The sequence below is a fragment of the Anser anser genome, assembly GCF_964211835.1.
Source record: "Anser anser genome assembly, chromosome: 2".
In the NCBI taxonomy this organism is placed as follows: domain Eukaryota; kingdom Metazoa; phylum Chordata; class Aves; order Anseriformes; family Anatidae; genus Anser; species Anser anser.
The window spans coordinates 6,548,177-6,566,406 of NC_139721.1; the positions used below are offsets into that span (position 1 = coordinate 6,548,177).

Consider the following 18,230-nt stretch of genomic DNA (forward strand, 5'->3'; position numbering starts at 1 on the left):
AGAGAAGAATAGACTGTAAACTAAAGACCTCTTTTGAAACTCCAACAGCAAATCTGATTAACTGAGGCTATTTATGGTAAGGGACAAAAATACTGAATTCCTTAGAGAGCTGATTCAAATCTCAGCTGCATCCTTCCCTTCCCTTCCCTTCCCTTCCCTTCCCCTTCCCTTCCCTTCCCTTCCCTTCCCTTCCCTTCCCTTCCCTTCCCTTCCCTTCCCTTCCCTTCCCTTCCCTTCCCTTCCTTCCCTTCCCTTCCCTTCCCTTCCCTTCCCTTCCCTTCCCTTCCCTTCCCTTCCCTTCCCTTCCCTTCCCTTCCCTTCCCTTCCCTTCCCTTCCCTTCCCTTCCCTTCCCTTCCCTTCCCTTCCCTTCCCTTCCCTTCCCTTCCCTTCCCTTCCCTTCCGTTTTAATGTAACTGTTGGCATGGTAGTAAATCACTCGATTTTGAGGAAAGTAAATGTTATTTGTGAAAAACATCATTTTGCTGACAACATCTTTCTAACTCAAAGGTGGCTCAGAGTCTTTAGAGCAAAAAGGGATTCAGATTGACTGTATTTCACCCCATGGCCCAATAATTTGAGCATGTTTCAAGGAAATATTTCTGAAAATCATTCAATTTTCATCTAAAAAAAAGCCAGGAAAATATTTCTGAAAATCATTAAATTTTCATCTAAAAAAAAAAAAAAGCCAGGGAAATCCTCCCATTTGCTTCGGTAGCTTTTTCCATTAGTTAATCACCCTTGCTGATAAGATTTTTGTTTCTCATGCATTTTTTTATGGCTACAGCTTCTAGTCTTTGGCTCTTGTTACAACTTTCTCCACTGCGGCCTCTACTACTTGTGATTTTCTGTCCATGAAGATACCTGTATGAATTAAGCAAGCTAACTCTCAATTTTCTTTTGTTTTTCCTTTATTTTCTTTTGAGCTTGACTAAGCCCTTTAAATATATACACGGGACATTTTGTTATTTTTCACACCTCTGACTTACAGTCTATATTTTCTTGAAAACTCTAGATATTATGCTTTGAACTTCCTTATTTTATAGCACATAAAGTGATGACAAATCTCCTAAAAAAAACCTTCAGTATTATTTAATACTTTCAGAGATCTGGTAAGGAATCTTCTTTCCACAATAAGAGAGAAACATACATTTCTTTTGCATTCTTCTATCTGGGCCATTTAATTTCAATGATAAATTTACCAAATGAGTGTTATCGAACAGGGCAAAGATTGAACATAAAGTTCCTAATCTATCAATACAAAGCTTTCTTGTGAGCACAGAAACAAAACTGTCCTGTTTCCCTTACCTATTGTCTAAGTCACTGAAAAGGTAGGGCAGGGCTGTCCTTCACAACTGTTGAAACAAGGTTAAGAAGCATTACATATTACTCTATATTTTCCGTTCTTGCTGGATATTAATTTATAGGATGTTGTAAATACATATTGCACCATTTCAATCTGTTTTATATCATTTGCTTTCGTACTTTATTGCAGTAAGAAAGTGACTACTAATATGTTCATATTGCACTAATACCTGGAAACAATCAACCATATAATTCAGTCATTACACACTGCAATAAATATCAATGCAATTTTAAAAGTGAGGAAATAAATCTGTCTGACTAATATTTCTCTAAGATGTGTAGAGATCTCTGGTGTCTGTATGTGTATATTGAATCTGACTGAAATCTATCTTTATTGGATGAATGGGCAATCTGAACTGTTATGCAAATATGACCTTCAAGAAAGCTGAGAAAGAAAAAAAAAAGAAAAAAAAAAGAAAGAAAGAAGAGAGAGAAAGGGAGAAAGAAAAAGAGAGAGAGAAAGAGAAAGAGTGAGAGAGAAAGTGAGAAAGAAAGAGAGAAAGAGAGGAGAGAAAAAGAAAAGAAATAAAAAGAAAAAAAAGAGAAAGAAAGAAAGAAAGAAAAAGAAAGAAAGAAAGAAAGAAAGAAAGAAAGAAAGAAAGAAAGAAAGAAAGAAAGAAAGAAAGAAAGAAAGAAAGAAAGAAAGAAAGAAAGAAAGAAAGAAAAAGAAAGAAAGAAAGAAAGAGAAAGAAAGAAAGAAAGAAAAAGATTTTTTCCAGAACTGTCTTGTAAATGCTCCTTATTTTTAATCTAAGAATCATAGAATCATAGAATCATAGAATATCCCAAGTTGGAAGGGACCCATAAGGATCATCAAGTCCAACTCCTGGCACTGCACAGGTCTACCCAAAATTTTAGATCATGTGACTAAGTGCACAGTCCAATTGCTTCTTAAATTCAGACAGGCTTGGTGCAGTGACTACTTCACTGGGGAGCCTGTTCCAGTGTGCAACCACCCTTTCGGTTGGGGCTATATATTTTAAGATCTTATGTTTAATCAAAACAAAATGTTTGTATCCTTTGCAACATAAAAGGTGAACTGTAAATTGTCTTTCTGAGCCTTAGATTTGGAGAAGAAATCAAATCACTTAGAATTTCAAAGGCACAGACAGTGTACTCTAATATCCAAATGCTGATGTTTTGCAAGCTATATCGTTCAAAGACAGATACTTCAGTAGAATAATCCTGACGGATTATTTTTCTATTTTTTTTAAATATATGCACAAATTTACTTCCTAAGATTTTGCAAGCAGGCTCCGTTCTGTAATATCTGAAGACTAAATATTCCAACTCAAGCAAATATATAAAATGCATGAGATGAAGGGTGAATTAAGTACATTCCTACAATTCGAGCAATTTGCAGGAAAGTGACTCATCTACAAGTTATAAGGCACCTGTAGTAACTGCTGCTGTTGGCAAAACGTATTAAAGATCTGTAATGGGTTTTATGTTCATAGACGCCCTAGTACTGGTATAAGAGTTACTGAGTTCCATTCATCCACCTCTTTAGGAAAAGCTAGACACTTTTAATTGCTTTCTGTCGCATATGCATCAACCCAGAATTTGAAGAAAATAAGTAATGTTCATTATGAAGATGGACAATGCCTGTACCCTCAGATTTGATTGCTTCTTTGTTTGGGCTGCAGACAAATGATTAGGCTGCTGACTAGGTCCTGACCTGAGGTTAAGCAGACAAAACCGAAATGTGGAAAACTGCTGGATGTGAAATGAGAAATTTTGAAATGTGACAACAGTGTTAAAAGCTGACAAAAGATACAGATACAGATAATGTCATGAAGGCTGGCTGCATTTTACAGGCATATAAGTGGCATGTGAAGCCAAACCCTTCATTTTTACACATACCACATAAATAAAAAGCATATTTGTAATCAAGGGTCTGAGGCAGCTGGCACATTTCTTGCACTCTGAGAGAACAGCTGGCCAGGTACATCAAGCATCACTATACCAATGTGATGGTGCACATTGCAGAGCTCCAACATTGCAGAGCTCATTGCAACTGCCCATGCCTTCATAATGTTCTTATTTTCTTTAGGCTATTAGTCCAATGAGGTTAATTAATTTTGATCAATGAGCCATATTAAAGTTAACAATCTAAGCTGAGTTAGTTGTATCTTTGCTCTGTAGGCAATAGAGTAATACAGGAATCAAAGAGCAATTCATCCACGTTTAGAATTAAATCATCAGTTGAAAACTTTTGCTTCAATGTATACACCTGAATTACAGAAACAAGATGAGACAAGATGAAATTACTTTCTTCATATTTACATATATGTGTGTATGTATATTATGTAATATTTTTCCCCGATCACTTTATTCATACTGTAAACATTTGCTCTTCTCCATTACTTAAAATATATAAATTTCACTTTTCGTTAAGCATATAATGGTATTATACACAGAAGATCACAGTCAGGTTTAGAGTTCTTTTATCTCAGGTTTTTTGTCAAAATAAATGTCATTGTATATATGTTATTACTAGGCTCGGGTTTTGCATCACTTTTCATTATCATTGATCAGTTATGCCATAAAGCATTAGGCTCAGTCTGCAGCAGCTGATCAGAGCCCAGAAGTTTTGCTGAAAATTGATATAGTATTATTTTTCCTTCTGAATTCCACCAACATCCTTCTGCAATGTATTTGGAAATAACCATCATGTTACTTGTCTTGAGACTGTAAAGTCTGCCAGCTACTGTGAAACATGTAGTAATACCAAAAACTTTCCTGTGGACCTTTAATTTGTTCTCATAAATGAGGTCTACAGAGAGAAGGAAATAATCCAGACATTTTTAGGATGACTCTACTTCCTTAGTGCAGGAGAACTTTGGATAAATTTTGTGTTCTCTGTACATAAATAAATTAGAATCATAAAATAATCATAGAATGGCTTGGGTTGGAAGAGACCTTAAAGATTACCTATTTCAAACCCCCCTGCCATGGGCACGGACACCTCCCACCAGACCAGGTCCAAATCCCATCCAAACTGGCCTTGAACACCCACATGTGGATGGGGCATCCACAGCTTCCCTGGGCAACCTGTTGCAGTGCCTTACTGTCCTTAGATTTAAGAATGAGCAACATAAAGGATGAGTTGCAGCTTAGAGATAACATAAAGATGACAGACAGCTCAGGTGTCTTGGTGTAGCTGAGACCAGCTTCCTGGCCAATTCTAAATATCATTGCAGACACATTTTACTTATAGCACAATGAAGTGGAAGTAGAGATCAGATCAGATCTTTGCTTGCTCTTGGCATAATGTACTCCTGCTTTTCTTCATGTAACGAAGACTGAAAATTTACTGCACACTAAGAAATGTGAACCTGGAAGTGTTTTGAATGACAGAATTGTATCAAGAGATCTGTATTCTAGTTGGCTTTCACTCCTTCCCCCAAAAGAAAACTCTCATCCTTCATTAATATATATATATTTATTTTTCTTCATGTGCTGGCCATGATTTCTGGCCCACCAACAAAATAACTGTGAATATGTCATTTTAAAGTTTTATACATTTCCTACTGAGATTTTAGTAGTAATCAAACTTTTCTCTCAAACTTTTCCTCTCACAGAAGGTGAAGGAAAAGGTACCTTGACCTACTGAGGTACCTTGACCTCAGTAGCATTTAAAATGATCTCTAGTGCAAATATGAGAAGAGGGTCACTCCATAATAAAATAAACTTCAGAGTTTATCTGTCCAAGCCTTACTGTGCTATCTCCGGTTACTACCATTAGTCTGAAAATCTCCTTGCTACATCAAGGACAAGGGGGTTACTGATTTTTTTTTTTTTTTAAATAATATTATGAAAATGTCATATCACTGTGCCATTGAACACAGAAGAGACTAGGAAAAATTTTAGGCATGAACACCAATACATATATATACACACAGATAGCCATATGATCATAATAGTTTTCTGAGAACTTGTATTTCTAAAGTGTAGGACCATTAAAGCAGAAGAAACTCTGTTAGGTGTGACTTTAAAGGAATTGATATAAGAGAAATGCTCATGTTCTGTAACCTGAAATTATTTCCATTGTCTTAAAGTATTATTAGAAACAATCTAGAGGGAGAGACAGAGACAGAGAGAGACAGAGATAAAGGCATAAAGCCCATGTTGAAAGCCTTGTTAACCTTAAAATGCTTTGTCATTTCTCATTTGTGGAAAAATGAGCTCTCTTATTTGACTGTGGTAGTTCTGATGAGTTAGAGCATGTCCTCTTGCAAGCCTGATGGCATGGGAGAATGACTATGAAATGGTAATACTAAAAAAAAAAAAAATAATAAAAACCTGTGGGGTTGGGATTTTTGTTGTTGTTGCTTGTTTGTTGTGTCTGTTGTTTTTGTTTGTTTATTTTTTTATTTTTTATTTTTTTTCCAGCTTTCCTTGGTTGTGAATTCCAAGGTAATGCTGCTGAAGGAGATTGTGCTACCTGTCACTGCACAGCCCTACTTTTGTATACGGTTCTTGAAATACTGAAAAATAAAACAGAACACCAGTGTTTATTGGCATGGCTGTTCCATTTGCTGAAATCATAAATATTTATGACCAATGCACTGCGACAGGATGCATCTCCAAAGCAATAACATTGTGTACTTTAAAGAGATATGATTGTCTTCCCTACAGAGGGTATACCTAAACCCGGAGACTGAAATCTGTACAGACACATATCTTTAATTCTGACACAAGAAGACACTACTTCAAAGAAAACTGCCTTAAGGTTGGGAGTTTGTCAGCAGAACCTGAATAATATTTTTTTGCACTCTAAAATAAGAGTTTTTGTCATTGAAAGTATGTAGATAATAAGTATGTACAAGTTAATTACTAGGTAGTGGGCTATGTTCTCTAGAAATCGGTGCATATGTTATTGCTGTTCATTATTTCTATTATGACAAAACAAAGAGCCTCCACCTGAAAGCAACACCGTGCTAGGTAATATTCAGTCGTAATAACAGCCTGCTTCAGAGAATTTTCAATTAACGAATTAGGTAGCCAAGTACAAGATTGTGATCCTTAAAACTGTACTTTTCTTAAAATTGTATGAGCCTTTAAAATGTACTAACTCTTACCTAATGCTTGCAATATTTCATCATTTGTTTGTTTCTTCTTTTGCATTTTAAAGGTTCTTGGAGAACATTCTGTTTATGAGGGAAATTTAGGATTTTCTGTTCTTAGCCCACTCAGGATACTATAGCAAGAGATGGCTCAGCTTCAGGGTAATACTCTGTTCAATTGCCTAAACAAAATTAATGTGCCTTTAAGGTATCTCTTGGTATTTAAGACATCTACAATGAGTTCACAGATACTGTTCAATACCTACAGAAGAATTATTACCTTCTGCAACAGCAGATAGAGTCCAGTCAGGGTACCTACAGCACCTTAAAAAATATGTATACTTTTAGCAGCTGAACTGCTTCTACCTGTCCATGTGTGTGTAGTCTATTACAACTATTAGCATCAATACAACTTAGTAATCTATTCAGATCACCCAAAGGCAGAGACACTGGGCATGATTCATTTACTAACATCATTTGAGATGCCCTGTGCATCTTTTCTTTTTGTCCCAAAGTCTGATCTGGAAGGATGGGGATCTCTTGAACTTCCTGTGCCAGACCTGTGAGTCCGATGCAGATGTTGCAGATGTCTGAAGGCATGTTAAATGTCACCAGATGCCTACTGTTATATAACAGAATTGAGCCCATGCCAGGTGAATATCTGAATGGATTTTTAACCTTCACTGTACTGACACAATATCCACTGATGAAATGGTGTTAAATACAACTAGTTCCCTTACATTTACTGAAATTTACTAATTCAGACTAATCCCTCCCTTTGTGTCTCATCCAAAACCTTCTACATCAAAACTACTGATACTAATCCTTCCAAAATATAGCAGAGACCACCACCTTAGTTTAATCTGCATTTTAAAAGACACACACACACACAAAACTTTATTTGAATGCAATGGACAAGCACTTAGAACCCCATCTTTGGATGAAGCAAATTAACATTTTATTTTCTTCACTTCAGAGATTCAAAATGGTATCACTATCTTCCTGAAGCATGTTCTTGCTATCAGTCTGTAAAGTAGTCTGCTGTGAGACCTAAGAAGGAAGAGTGGGCTTTAATTACCCTTCTCTTTAATTTATGTAGTTGAAAAGAAAAAAATGAATGAGACATTAAGAAAAAGAGTATGCCTTGACTCTGTAGTCAGGTGGTTGAGATCCCCAGCAGAGGAAAAATTGTTCTGACTTCTCTCCTGCAGTTTCTCTGGCTTATATTAATTACTTGATAGAATATATATTATTGGGTAGATTTATTTATTTATTTATTTATTTATTTTCCTTTCAGGGCTTCCATATCTAGATTATCATTCAAACACACAGGATATTCTCTAAATGACATGGTACTCTTGCTTCCCTACCACATATTCTGTTCTTTTAGGCAAGGAGTAGCACACACATTGCAGAGCTGTTTCAAAACTGCATATATGCTCATCAGCTCTTTAGCAAATATATGCTTACTGTCTAGACAGGATGCCAAAACAAAGAATCTGAGATCATTTTTCTGTCTTTCCCTTTACTCAGATTTCAGTTTTCATTTAATTTATTATTCAGCTAATGTTAGCAACACAGACTAAATATTAAGAAATGGACAGATAGTTCTATTTTTTGTAACTTTAAAAATGAATGAAGAAGAAAAAAAAAAAAAAAGAAAAAGCAGGCTAAAAATGTTTCTCGGTGTACAGATTAACCATCCAGACTTTCCATATTCAAGTTTTAATTACTTAGAGACGGAGAACTTTCCTTTATTCCTGTGTTCTCACCACTATGTCCAAATTAATTTCTGCAGAATAATATAGCAATACCTGAAGGACTGAAGTATGCTCTATCTTAGGAAAAATTATAAGCCAGTGGTTAGGATACATTCCTGGCAACTGAAAAGTTTAAATCTGAAACCCTTTGATATGAGGCTGGAATTAAATCAGAGTGGTCTAACCACTCAAATGTTAGAAAAAAATATGTGGGTGGTTTTGCTGCCTTCATAGAGAGCAAAAATTCAAAAAAGAGAGCAGATGACACACTTTTTGTGCAATCTGTCCCTTTGGAGTCAGTTTTAGACATTATCAAAATATTTCTAAATGACTGAATCCCTCAAGGATTTTCAAAGGTAAAACCTAGTTTCTGGTTCCTTGTCAGTTTGGTGGCATATAGCTATGCCAAAATTGAATTGATTCTTGCCACCTGTGCAGATGTAACTCTTAACATTTGGAAAAAATTCAACTTAGGGAGGTGAATTATAGCAGAACTGCAATTGGAGGTAGAATGTAGAATCTAAATCCAACTTTATTTTCCATGTCTTTTAGTGGTGTTTTTCTTTGTTTCCTCATTTTATCTTTCTCTTTATTTCCCAAACCACAATAATCGGGATTAGATAAATTGAAGGCATACTATTTGCAAATTAGTTTTATCAATAATACCTGGAATAATTTTATCTTGAAAATGTCCATCAGCAAATGTATTTGTCCAAGGTAGGCTGCATATAATTTATTTATGATAATACAGATAAATAAAGAGAAGGAACTTGATGATCCATCCCAGTGAGTTCTCTGAAACTATTGTGATCTTACTGTCATGGATTAATTTCTATAATGGTGATTTAGACATCTTGATTTCTTGGCCCTTCAGCTAAATATCTGAACTAGAGGCTTAAGTGTATTGATTTGACTTATTTGAAAATCTATCCCTTTTTGATGCAGTTCAGTGAGAGGAAGTTCCGGACTGGGATCCACACTGTTGTGTTAGCTCACTACTTCCATTTGCCAAATACAACCTGGCGGATGTTCATTGCCTCAGGAACAGACTGATGTACCAGATGAAGAGTGTCTGTGACAGCATGTCAACTACAAAAAAAAAGAAATGACCTGGAAAACACTAATAAATCTAGAAAATAATCATTTCCATTCAAGTGTATAGGAGAATTTGGCAGAGAATGAACAAACAGACATATTGCAAGACAAGAGGGAACAAGACAAATTAGCTCTGATATCCCCATGTGAGTCAGATATTTTTCTGGAATATCTTATTGTTATTATTGTGAACTCATATGAATGTATTACAGAAAACATGTCCAAGATAAATAAGTATGCCAGAGCTGGGAATCTGCATATACCATAAATATTGAAGAAGGCCCCTAGAAACTGTTCCAGGGTTTTTCTTGTTAAAAATGCACAGCATTGACCTATATTTTTCCTACTGTTGCCAATAAACTCAGTGTTGTTGTGGCTAAATTGATTCTGTTGCCTGAGAGATTATACATGCCAAGCTATAGAAATAATATACCTAGAAAAGACATACTTCTGCTTAAGATGCGTAGTGCTTTATGAGGAGGATTTCCACAGAAGTAAACTGTGTAAAACTTGATCCTTTACCCAAAAGAGAAAATCAACACTATTTGCAGGATGTTATCAACTATACTTACTTTACAGTGCAGTCAGCTTTATAGGTTAATAGATTATACAAGAAGTGAACAAGAAATTAATTATCTGTCAGAGATAGTGTCTGGTGTACTGATATTACTAAATTCATTGATCTGACAATCCTTTTCTTTCTTTCTTTCTTTCTTTCTTTTTCTTTTTCTTTCTTTCTTTCTCTTTCTTTTTCTTTCTTTCTTTCTCTCTCTCTCTTTCTCTCTTTCTTTCTTTCTCTCTCTTTCTTTTTCTTTCTTCCTTCCTTCCTTCCTTCCTTTCTTCCTTTCTTTTCTTTCTTTCTTTCTTTCTTTTTCTTTCTTTCTTTCTTTTTCTTTTTCTTTTTCTTTCTTTCTTTCTTTCTTTTCTTTCTCTCTCTCTCTCTCTCTCTCTCTCTCTCTCTCTGCCTTGCCTTGCCTTGCCTTGCCTTGCCTTGCCTTCCCTTCCCTGTTCTTTCCTTTTAATTTCTCTCTATTTATCTATTGGCAGCACCGTTTCTTCTCTTTGGACTTCAGTGATTCACAGATTCACAGATTTCTCTAGGTTGGAAGAGACCTCAAGATCATCGAGTCCAACCTCCGACCTAACACTAAGTACTCCACTAAACCATATCCCTAAGCTCTACATCTAAACGTCTTTTAAAGACCTCCAGGGATGGCGACTCCACCACCTCCCTGGGCAGCCCGTTCCAATGCTTAATAACCCTTTCGGTAAAGAAGTACTTCCTAACATCCAACCTAAAACTCCCCTGTCGCAACTTTAGCCCATTCCCCCTCGTCCTGTCACTAGGCACGTGGGAGAATAGACCAACCCCCACCTCTCTACAGCCTCCTTTCAGGTAACTGTAGAGAGCGATGAGGTCGCCCCTGAGCCTCCTCTTCTCCAGGCTGAACAAGCCCAGCTCCCTCAGCCGCTCCTCGTAAGACTTGTTCTCCAGACCCCTCACAAGCTTGGTCGCCCTTCTCTGGACTCGCTCGAGCACGTCCATGTCCTTCCTGTAGCGAGGGGCCCAAAACTGAACACAGTACTCGAGGTGCGGCCTCACCAGAGCCGAGTACAGGGGCACAATCACTTCCCTTGACCTGCTGGCCACACTGCTTCTTATACAGGCCAGGATGCCGTTGGCCTTCTTGGCCACCTGAGCACACTGCTGGCTCATATTCAGCCGACTATCCACCAATACTCCCAGGTCCTTCTCGGCCAGGCAGCTTTCCAGCCACTCATCTCCCAGCCTGTAGCTCTGCTTGGGGTTGTTGCAGCCCAGGTGCAGGACCCGGCACTTGGCCTTGTTGAACTTCATGCAGTTGACCTCAGCCCATCGCTCCAGCCTATCCAGATCCTCCTGCAGAGCCTTCCTGCCCTCGAGCAGATCGACACACGCACTTAGCTTGGTGTCATCTGCAAACTTACTGAGGGTGCACTGGACGCCCTCATCCAGATCATCAATAAAGATATTAAAGAGGACCGGCCCCAGTACCGAGCCCTGGGGGACTCCACTAGTGACCGGCCTCCAACCAGATTTGACTCCATTCACCACAACTCTCTGGGCCCGGCCATCCAGCCAGTTTCTAACCCAGCGAAGCGTACGCCAGTCCAAGCCCCGAGCAGCCAGTTTCTCGAGGAGAATGTTGTGGGGAACGGTGTCAAAAGCCTTACTGAGGTCAAGGTAGACCACGTCCACAGCCTTTCCCTCATCCACCAAGCGCGTCACTTGGTCATAGAAGGAGATCAGGTTCGTCAAGCAGGACCTGCCTTTCATAAACCCATGCTGACTGGGCCTGATCGCCTGCTTGCCCTGCAAGTGCCGCGTGATGACCCTCAAGATAATCTGCTCCATGAGCTTCCCCGGCACTGAGGTCAAACTGACAGGCCTATAGTTCCCCGGGTCTGCCCTCCGGCCCTTCTTATAGATGGGCGTCACATTGGCTAGCCGCCAGTCAACCGGGACCTCCCCCGATAGCCAGGACTGCCGATAAATGATGGAAAGCGGCTCGGCCAGCTCCTCCGCCAGTTCTCTCAGTACCCTTGGGTGGATCCCATCCGTCCCCATCGACTTGCGCACATCCAAGCTCCGTAGTAGGTCGCCAACCATTTCCTCATGGATAGCGAAGGCCACATCCTGCTCCCCATCCCCTTCCACCAGCTCAGGGCACTGGGTGTCCGGAGAACAACCGGTATCGCCGCTAAAGACTGAGGCAAAGGCGGCATTAAGCACCTCAGCCTTTTCCTCATCCTTAGTAACTAGGTTTCCCCTCGCATCCAGTAAAGGATGGAGATTCTCCCTAGTCCTCCGTTTCGCGTTGATGTATTTGTAAAAGGATTTTTTGTTGTCTTTAACGGCAGTAGCCAGATTGAGCTCCAGATGAGCTTTGGCCTTTCTAATTTTCTCCCTGCACAGCCTCGCTACATCCTTGTAGTCCTCCTCAGTGGCCCGCCCTTTTTTCCAAAGATTATAAACCCTCTTTTTTCTGCTAAGCTCCAGCCGCAACTCTCTGTTGAGCCAGGCCGGTCTTCTTCCACGCCGGCTCATCTTTGGGCACGTGGGGACGGACCGCTCCTGTGCCATCACGATTTCCTTCTTGAGGAGCGCCCAGCCTTCCTGGACTCCTCTGCCCTTCAGAACCGCCTCCCAAGGGACTCGGCCAACCAGCGTCCTGAGCAGCTCAAAGTCAGCCCTCCGGAAGTCCAAGACAGCAGTTTTACTGGTCCCCTTCCTGGCCTCGCCAAGAATAGAGAACTCTACCATTTCGTGGTCACTCTGCCCCAGACAGCTTCCGACCACCACATCTCCCACCAGTCCTTCTCTGTTTGTGAAGAGAAGGTCTAGCGGGGCACCACCCCTGGTAGGTTCACTGACCAGCTGCGTCAGGAAGCTATCTCCCACGCTCTCCAGAAACCTCCTAGACTGCTTTCTCTGTGCCGTGTTGTGTTTCCAGGATATGTCCGGGAAGTTGAAGTCCCCCACGAGGACAAGCGCCGACGATTTTGCAACTTCTGTAAGTTGCCTATAAAACTCCTCATCCGTCTCCTCATCCTGGTTCGGCGGTCTATAACAGACCCCCACCAGGATGCTAGCCTTGCCGGCCTTCCCGCGGATCCTAACCCACAGGGATTCAACCTTATCATTCCCAGCCTGGAGTTCCACAACATCAAAAGATTCTCTAATGTAGAGAGCCACGCCACCACCCCTTCTGTGCTGCCTGTCCCTCCTGAAGAGCCGATAGCCAGGCATTGCAGCACTCCAGTCGTGGGAGCGGTCCCACCACGTCTCCGTGATGGCAACCAAGTCGTAGCCTGCCTGCTGCACAATGGCTTCCAGCTCCTCCTGTTTGTTACCCATGCTGCGTGCATTAGTGTAGATGCACTTCAGCTGGGCCATCGCCTTCTTCCCCGGCCTAGCCATTGTTTCCCCCGGCACAGCTCCAACAAGCCTTGTTTGAGCCCCGTCCCCCTTCTTACCTAGTTTAAAGCTCTCTCTATGAGCCCCGCCAGCTCCTGGCCTAGGATCCGTTTTCCCCTTGGAGATAGGGACCCGTCTGGGGCCATCAGGCCGGGTGCCGAGTAAAGCTCCCCATGGTGAAAAAACCCAAAATTTCTATGCTGGCACCAGCCTCTGAGCCACCTATTAACCACATGAGCTTTCCGTGTCCTCTCTGTGCCTCTCCCTTCCCCCGTAGGGATAGACGAAAACACCACCTGCACTCCCGCTCCCTCCACCAATCGTCCCAGCCCCCTATAGTCCTGTTTGATGGCCCTGAGGCTTCTCTTTTCAACATCATCGCTGCCAGCCTGGACTATCAAAAGCGGGTAATAGTCAGAGGGGCGAACCAGGTTTGGAAGCTTCCTGGTAACGTCTCTGACCCTGGCCCCAGGGAGGCAGCAGACTTCCCGATGTGTGGGGTCAGGCCGACAAATAGGGCCCTCCGTTCCCCTGAGGAGGGAGCCGCCCACAACAATCACCCTTCTTTCTTTCTTGGTGGAGGCAGTCCTGAGGCGTGGAGTCAACTTCCTCACCTCAGGCATCCTCCCGGGTAGGCTTCCTACCTCATCCTCACCCACGGGTCTCTTGAGCCCCAGGGCCTCAAACCTATTGTTCAAGGGCACCTGGGAAGGCGGCGCCGGCAGGGGAGGGCATCTCCTGCGAGGTCGAGCAGGGACCTGTCTCCATTCCTCCTCAACTCACAGGTCCCCTCCCTCTGCCCGATGGCAACAGGGCAGGGGGTCCACCCCCCTTTGGGGCGTCTCACCCTGGTCCCTCTCCCTCCGGTCATGCAGGGAGTCGCTCCACCAGTCTATCTCCCGCTCGCACTCCCTGATATCCCTCAGCCTCTGCACCTCTTCCTTGAGTTCCGCCACCATGCGGACCAGGTCGTCCACCTGCCCGCACCTCACGCAAGCAGTCTCCCTGCCTCCCGCCGATGGCAGCAAGAGGCTCAGACACTCCCCGCATCCGGAGACCTGAACTGCTGCATGTTTGGACGGGCAGTCGGTCTGGGTGTGCACTGACTTCCTAGAGAAAGCACCGTGCCTGGTGGAGACCATTGTAGCCCAGCTGACAGGAGAGTGCCGTTAGAGGAATTGTCCCTATGGGCGGGTGTGAGCGCTCCGCCCTGCCTGCGCCAACTGCCTCGCTAACTGCCGCGTCACTCCCACCGCGTCGCTCCCTGTTTGCCGGCCCTGGTCGCCGCGCTCCTGGTCGCTCGCGCTCCCTAAGGGCTGCCTTTGAACGGCCGGGGGGAGGAGCTGTCGCTGACGCTGCTGGCTCCGCCTACGCCTCGTCAGCCTCCCTCACGAGGGCTGCCGGTGCCTGGCGGCTCCCTCACGTAGGCTCGATGCCCGAAAAATAGCCCTGCCTGTCCCGATCCCGCGCTCCGCTGCAGCACGCGTCTGCCCCGGAGCCGGTCGCCTCGGCAAGGCGATATGGTGCCTTGGAAATAATGTCCATGAAAGGATACAATACAAAAGGATTTACATAAATTCTTTGATTGAGGAGGCCACTAAGTTAAAGGAAGTATCACTACGTGCTTGACTTGTTCTTACATCTTTTGCTGAGCATAAGTACTGCATACTGCACTTAGCTGGTCTATCCCTGCTATGTTCTTCTATATTGTTCAGGTTTTGGATGAGATAGGGATTCCTGTGGCAAGAGAAGGAGAAAGGCAGTGTGTCAAAGCAAGTCCACACTGACAGACTTTTTAAAGATAAATCAATGTTTGAACTATATTTTTGCCTGATTTATGGTACAGTTTCAACTTCTTCAGGGTTTAGAAACAGGAGAGACAGAAACAGCAGTTGTTGAACTAGAAAAGTATGGTGTCAATAATTTATCTTTATGTTACCTTGAAAAGGTGTACAGTAATTGCAGTCTAAGAAAGGGTATGTTTTGTAAAAAGTTAGGTGGAGAGTGAATGGAAACTACACAAGACCGAAAATAAAATCTGAAGAAGACGCAATAGAAAGATATTTCCCTTGCTCTGATTACACACCTCTGCTTTTTCATTTCCCATCCTACAATGGCTATTTTCTGCAGTCTGAGTCTGTTTAGCTATTAAAATATAAATAAAAGTAGAAAAGTTTGGACTAGATCTTTTGATATTGCAAGCCATCAAAGACAAGAACTCTGGTGTTTTCTTTTTTAACAACCCAGCAGTTTCCTTGCAGTCTTCAGCTTTTGTTATAGCTTTGAACGTATTTTTGATGAGGTTCTGGTCTCAGATTTGCTATGCATCCATCACATCATCTAGCAATTACATGACACAGGAATGGTAAGGTTAAAAGTAGATGATGCTTTGGAGTATTCTGACATGACTCTGCAGCATGGATAGATGTTTAATTCACAGATTACTTTTTTTTCTTTTTTTCTTTTTTTTTCCAAAAAAATAAATATCCCATGGGAGGCAAAGGGACAAACAGGTGATGATGAAGGCATGATATAGAGATGAATTGTTTATTGTTTTGTGTTTAATGTTTACTTGGCTCAGTCTAAGAGGAAGAAGAAAGAAAAAGTGGCTGAAATGATTTCTGAACAGATCAGAATGAGGAACTATGAACAATGAGAGGTGGAAGATTGAAAGGTTATCACTTCTTTCATTGCAATCCCCCGAGAGAGGTCTGGCTGGATTTTGGGCCAGATGTTCAGATACTTCAACAATGAGCCAGTATGTGGAAAGAAGTTTGGCACCCAGCACAGAACACAAGATGTTATACAAACTTGTCTCCAAATAAGCAGCTGCCTCTGCATTTATTTCTTTTCAATTGTTTATTGAATTGAAAAGAGAATTATTTTACCAATATATTCATGCAATATATCCTGAGGGAAAAAAAAAAAAAAGAAAAAAAAAGTTAAATGCAAAGAATAGCCAAGCCCATCCTTTCTTATGTTCTGTAAGTAAGTAATGTTACCTCTAAGTAAGTATAATTATGCAGTGCCAATGAAGCAGTCAGCTCATGCATTCATCTGCCACAGAATACTTTAGGCAATTCCTAAACAAGCTACCTCTCCTGTGGAGTATTCTGACCCCTAAATATGTCAGCATAAGGCATATATATAAAGATATGCTGTGAGCTGACAAATTAGTGTACACTTCTGCCCTCATCTAATTCAGGTTAATTATCCAGGACTGATACAATTGAAATGCATTGAATTAATCTAATCTTTTTTTATTTAGCCATCTCCAAATTAGGTGGCAAAGCTATTAATCTAGTTTCTATACATAATCAGTAAGGAGTGTGACTTTCAGAAAGTGATTCATGACATATATTTGAAATGTCTTTTTCAAGAAGGAACAGAAATATTTTTGTTCTCCACTGACTAGAGAAGGAAGCTTAGGTAGCAAGTTTAGGACAAGCTACTAATTTCTGGATGCTTAAATGAGATGAAATGAATCTGCTAAACTTGCACACCATTGTGAAGGTCAGGCTGTTCCACCGTGCCCTGTTAACTAGGGTGGGTAACAGCAAAAGGAAGCATATTGCAAAGCTGTAGAAAAGTTTGCAACCTGAGTTCAAATTATGGTACCTGGATATATTTAATAGCAACTTGCCTTCTTATGTGGTTCTTGGTTTATGCTACTTTGTCTCCTTTGTTTTAATTAAAACTACCTATTTTTCTATGTTACCCCAAGTATTCCACTCTCGCTCTTTAAACTACCTGAGGAATTTGATGCCCTCTGGTGTCTCCTGCACTTTCCCACAGTAATTGAATCTCATTAGATCATCATAATATCACTGTGCAGATCCATTGACGCAGAAGAATGCCACACTGACTTTCTTGTGAATTGAACATTAAAATATTCTTATTACTTGTGTCTGATGGTAACTGGTATTGCGGATATTTGTAGAAGCAGAAGTGTGAGATACACATGTTATTCTGTACTGGCCAGTTCCACTTATATACAATAGCAGCAGTGTCAAATCCAACCCACCAGATATAGTTTGATCATTCACACATTTGTTTTTACACAGCGCACCATGCATGGAGTAACTCTGCACATGAGCATAAGGTGTCTTCATCTCATATTGTTGCCAAGATGCTTTCAAGAAGAACAAATAAAAAAAGATAAATGCAAGCTCACACTGTCTCTGTCCTATCAACTTAGGAAGTGTCAAGCAGAGTTGGAGCATGTCATGTATCCCTGAAATCTGTCTTGAAGACAGATTTTAAGAAGATCCACATGAATCCATGTGAATGAAGTATTGTATTTCATTCTTCTCTCTATTTCTAATTTGTGACGTGTAATAGCAGAACTTGTTTTAATAGTTTTTCATTTGTGTTTAAAGAAAAATGAGTTTATGTAAGAAGTATGAAGATAAAAAAAACAACAATAATAAATAAATGTGGCAAATTAGGTCTACTATATATTGTGCAAAGGTAAGGATAAAACCAAATAACTTTTTAGTTCTCAATGGGGAAAAATAAATAAATAAATAAATAAATAATAATAATGAATAAAGATCTGCTTTATATTTTCTCTTATGTAATTTTAGACTCACAGAAGCACAGAAGTTTAGTTCCAACCTCCCTGCCATGGACAGGGACACCTCCCACCAGACCAGGTTGCTCAAAGCCCCATCCAGCCTGGCCTTGAACACCTCCCGGGATGGGGCATCCACAGCTTCTCTGGGCAGCCTGTGCCAGGGCCTCACCACCCTCTGAGTAAAGAATTTCTTACTAACATCTAATCTAAATCCATCCTCTTTTAGTATAAAGCAATTACCCATTCTCCTATCACTATATTCCCTGATAGAGTCCCTCTCCAGCTTTCTTGTAGGCCCTGTCTTGGTACTGGAAGATCAAAATAGGGTCTTCCTGGAGCCTTCTCTTCTCTAGACTGAACAACCCCAACTCTCTCAGTGTAACTTCTTAGAAGAGATGCTTCAGTCTTC

General features: G+C 41.1%; 1 protein-coding gene across 4 annotated transcripts in view; it reads right to left on the reverse strand.

Moving 5' to 3' along the window:
* LOC310895776 (uncharacterized protein) overlaps nt 1–18,230 on the reverse strand; it is a gene marked incomplete at its 5' end in the record, with an annotated part of 669,112 nt that overhangs the window by 88,458 nt on the left and 562,424 nt on the right. The gene's annotated exons all lie outside the window — the stretch shown is intronic.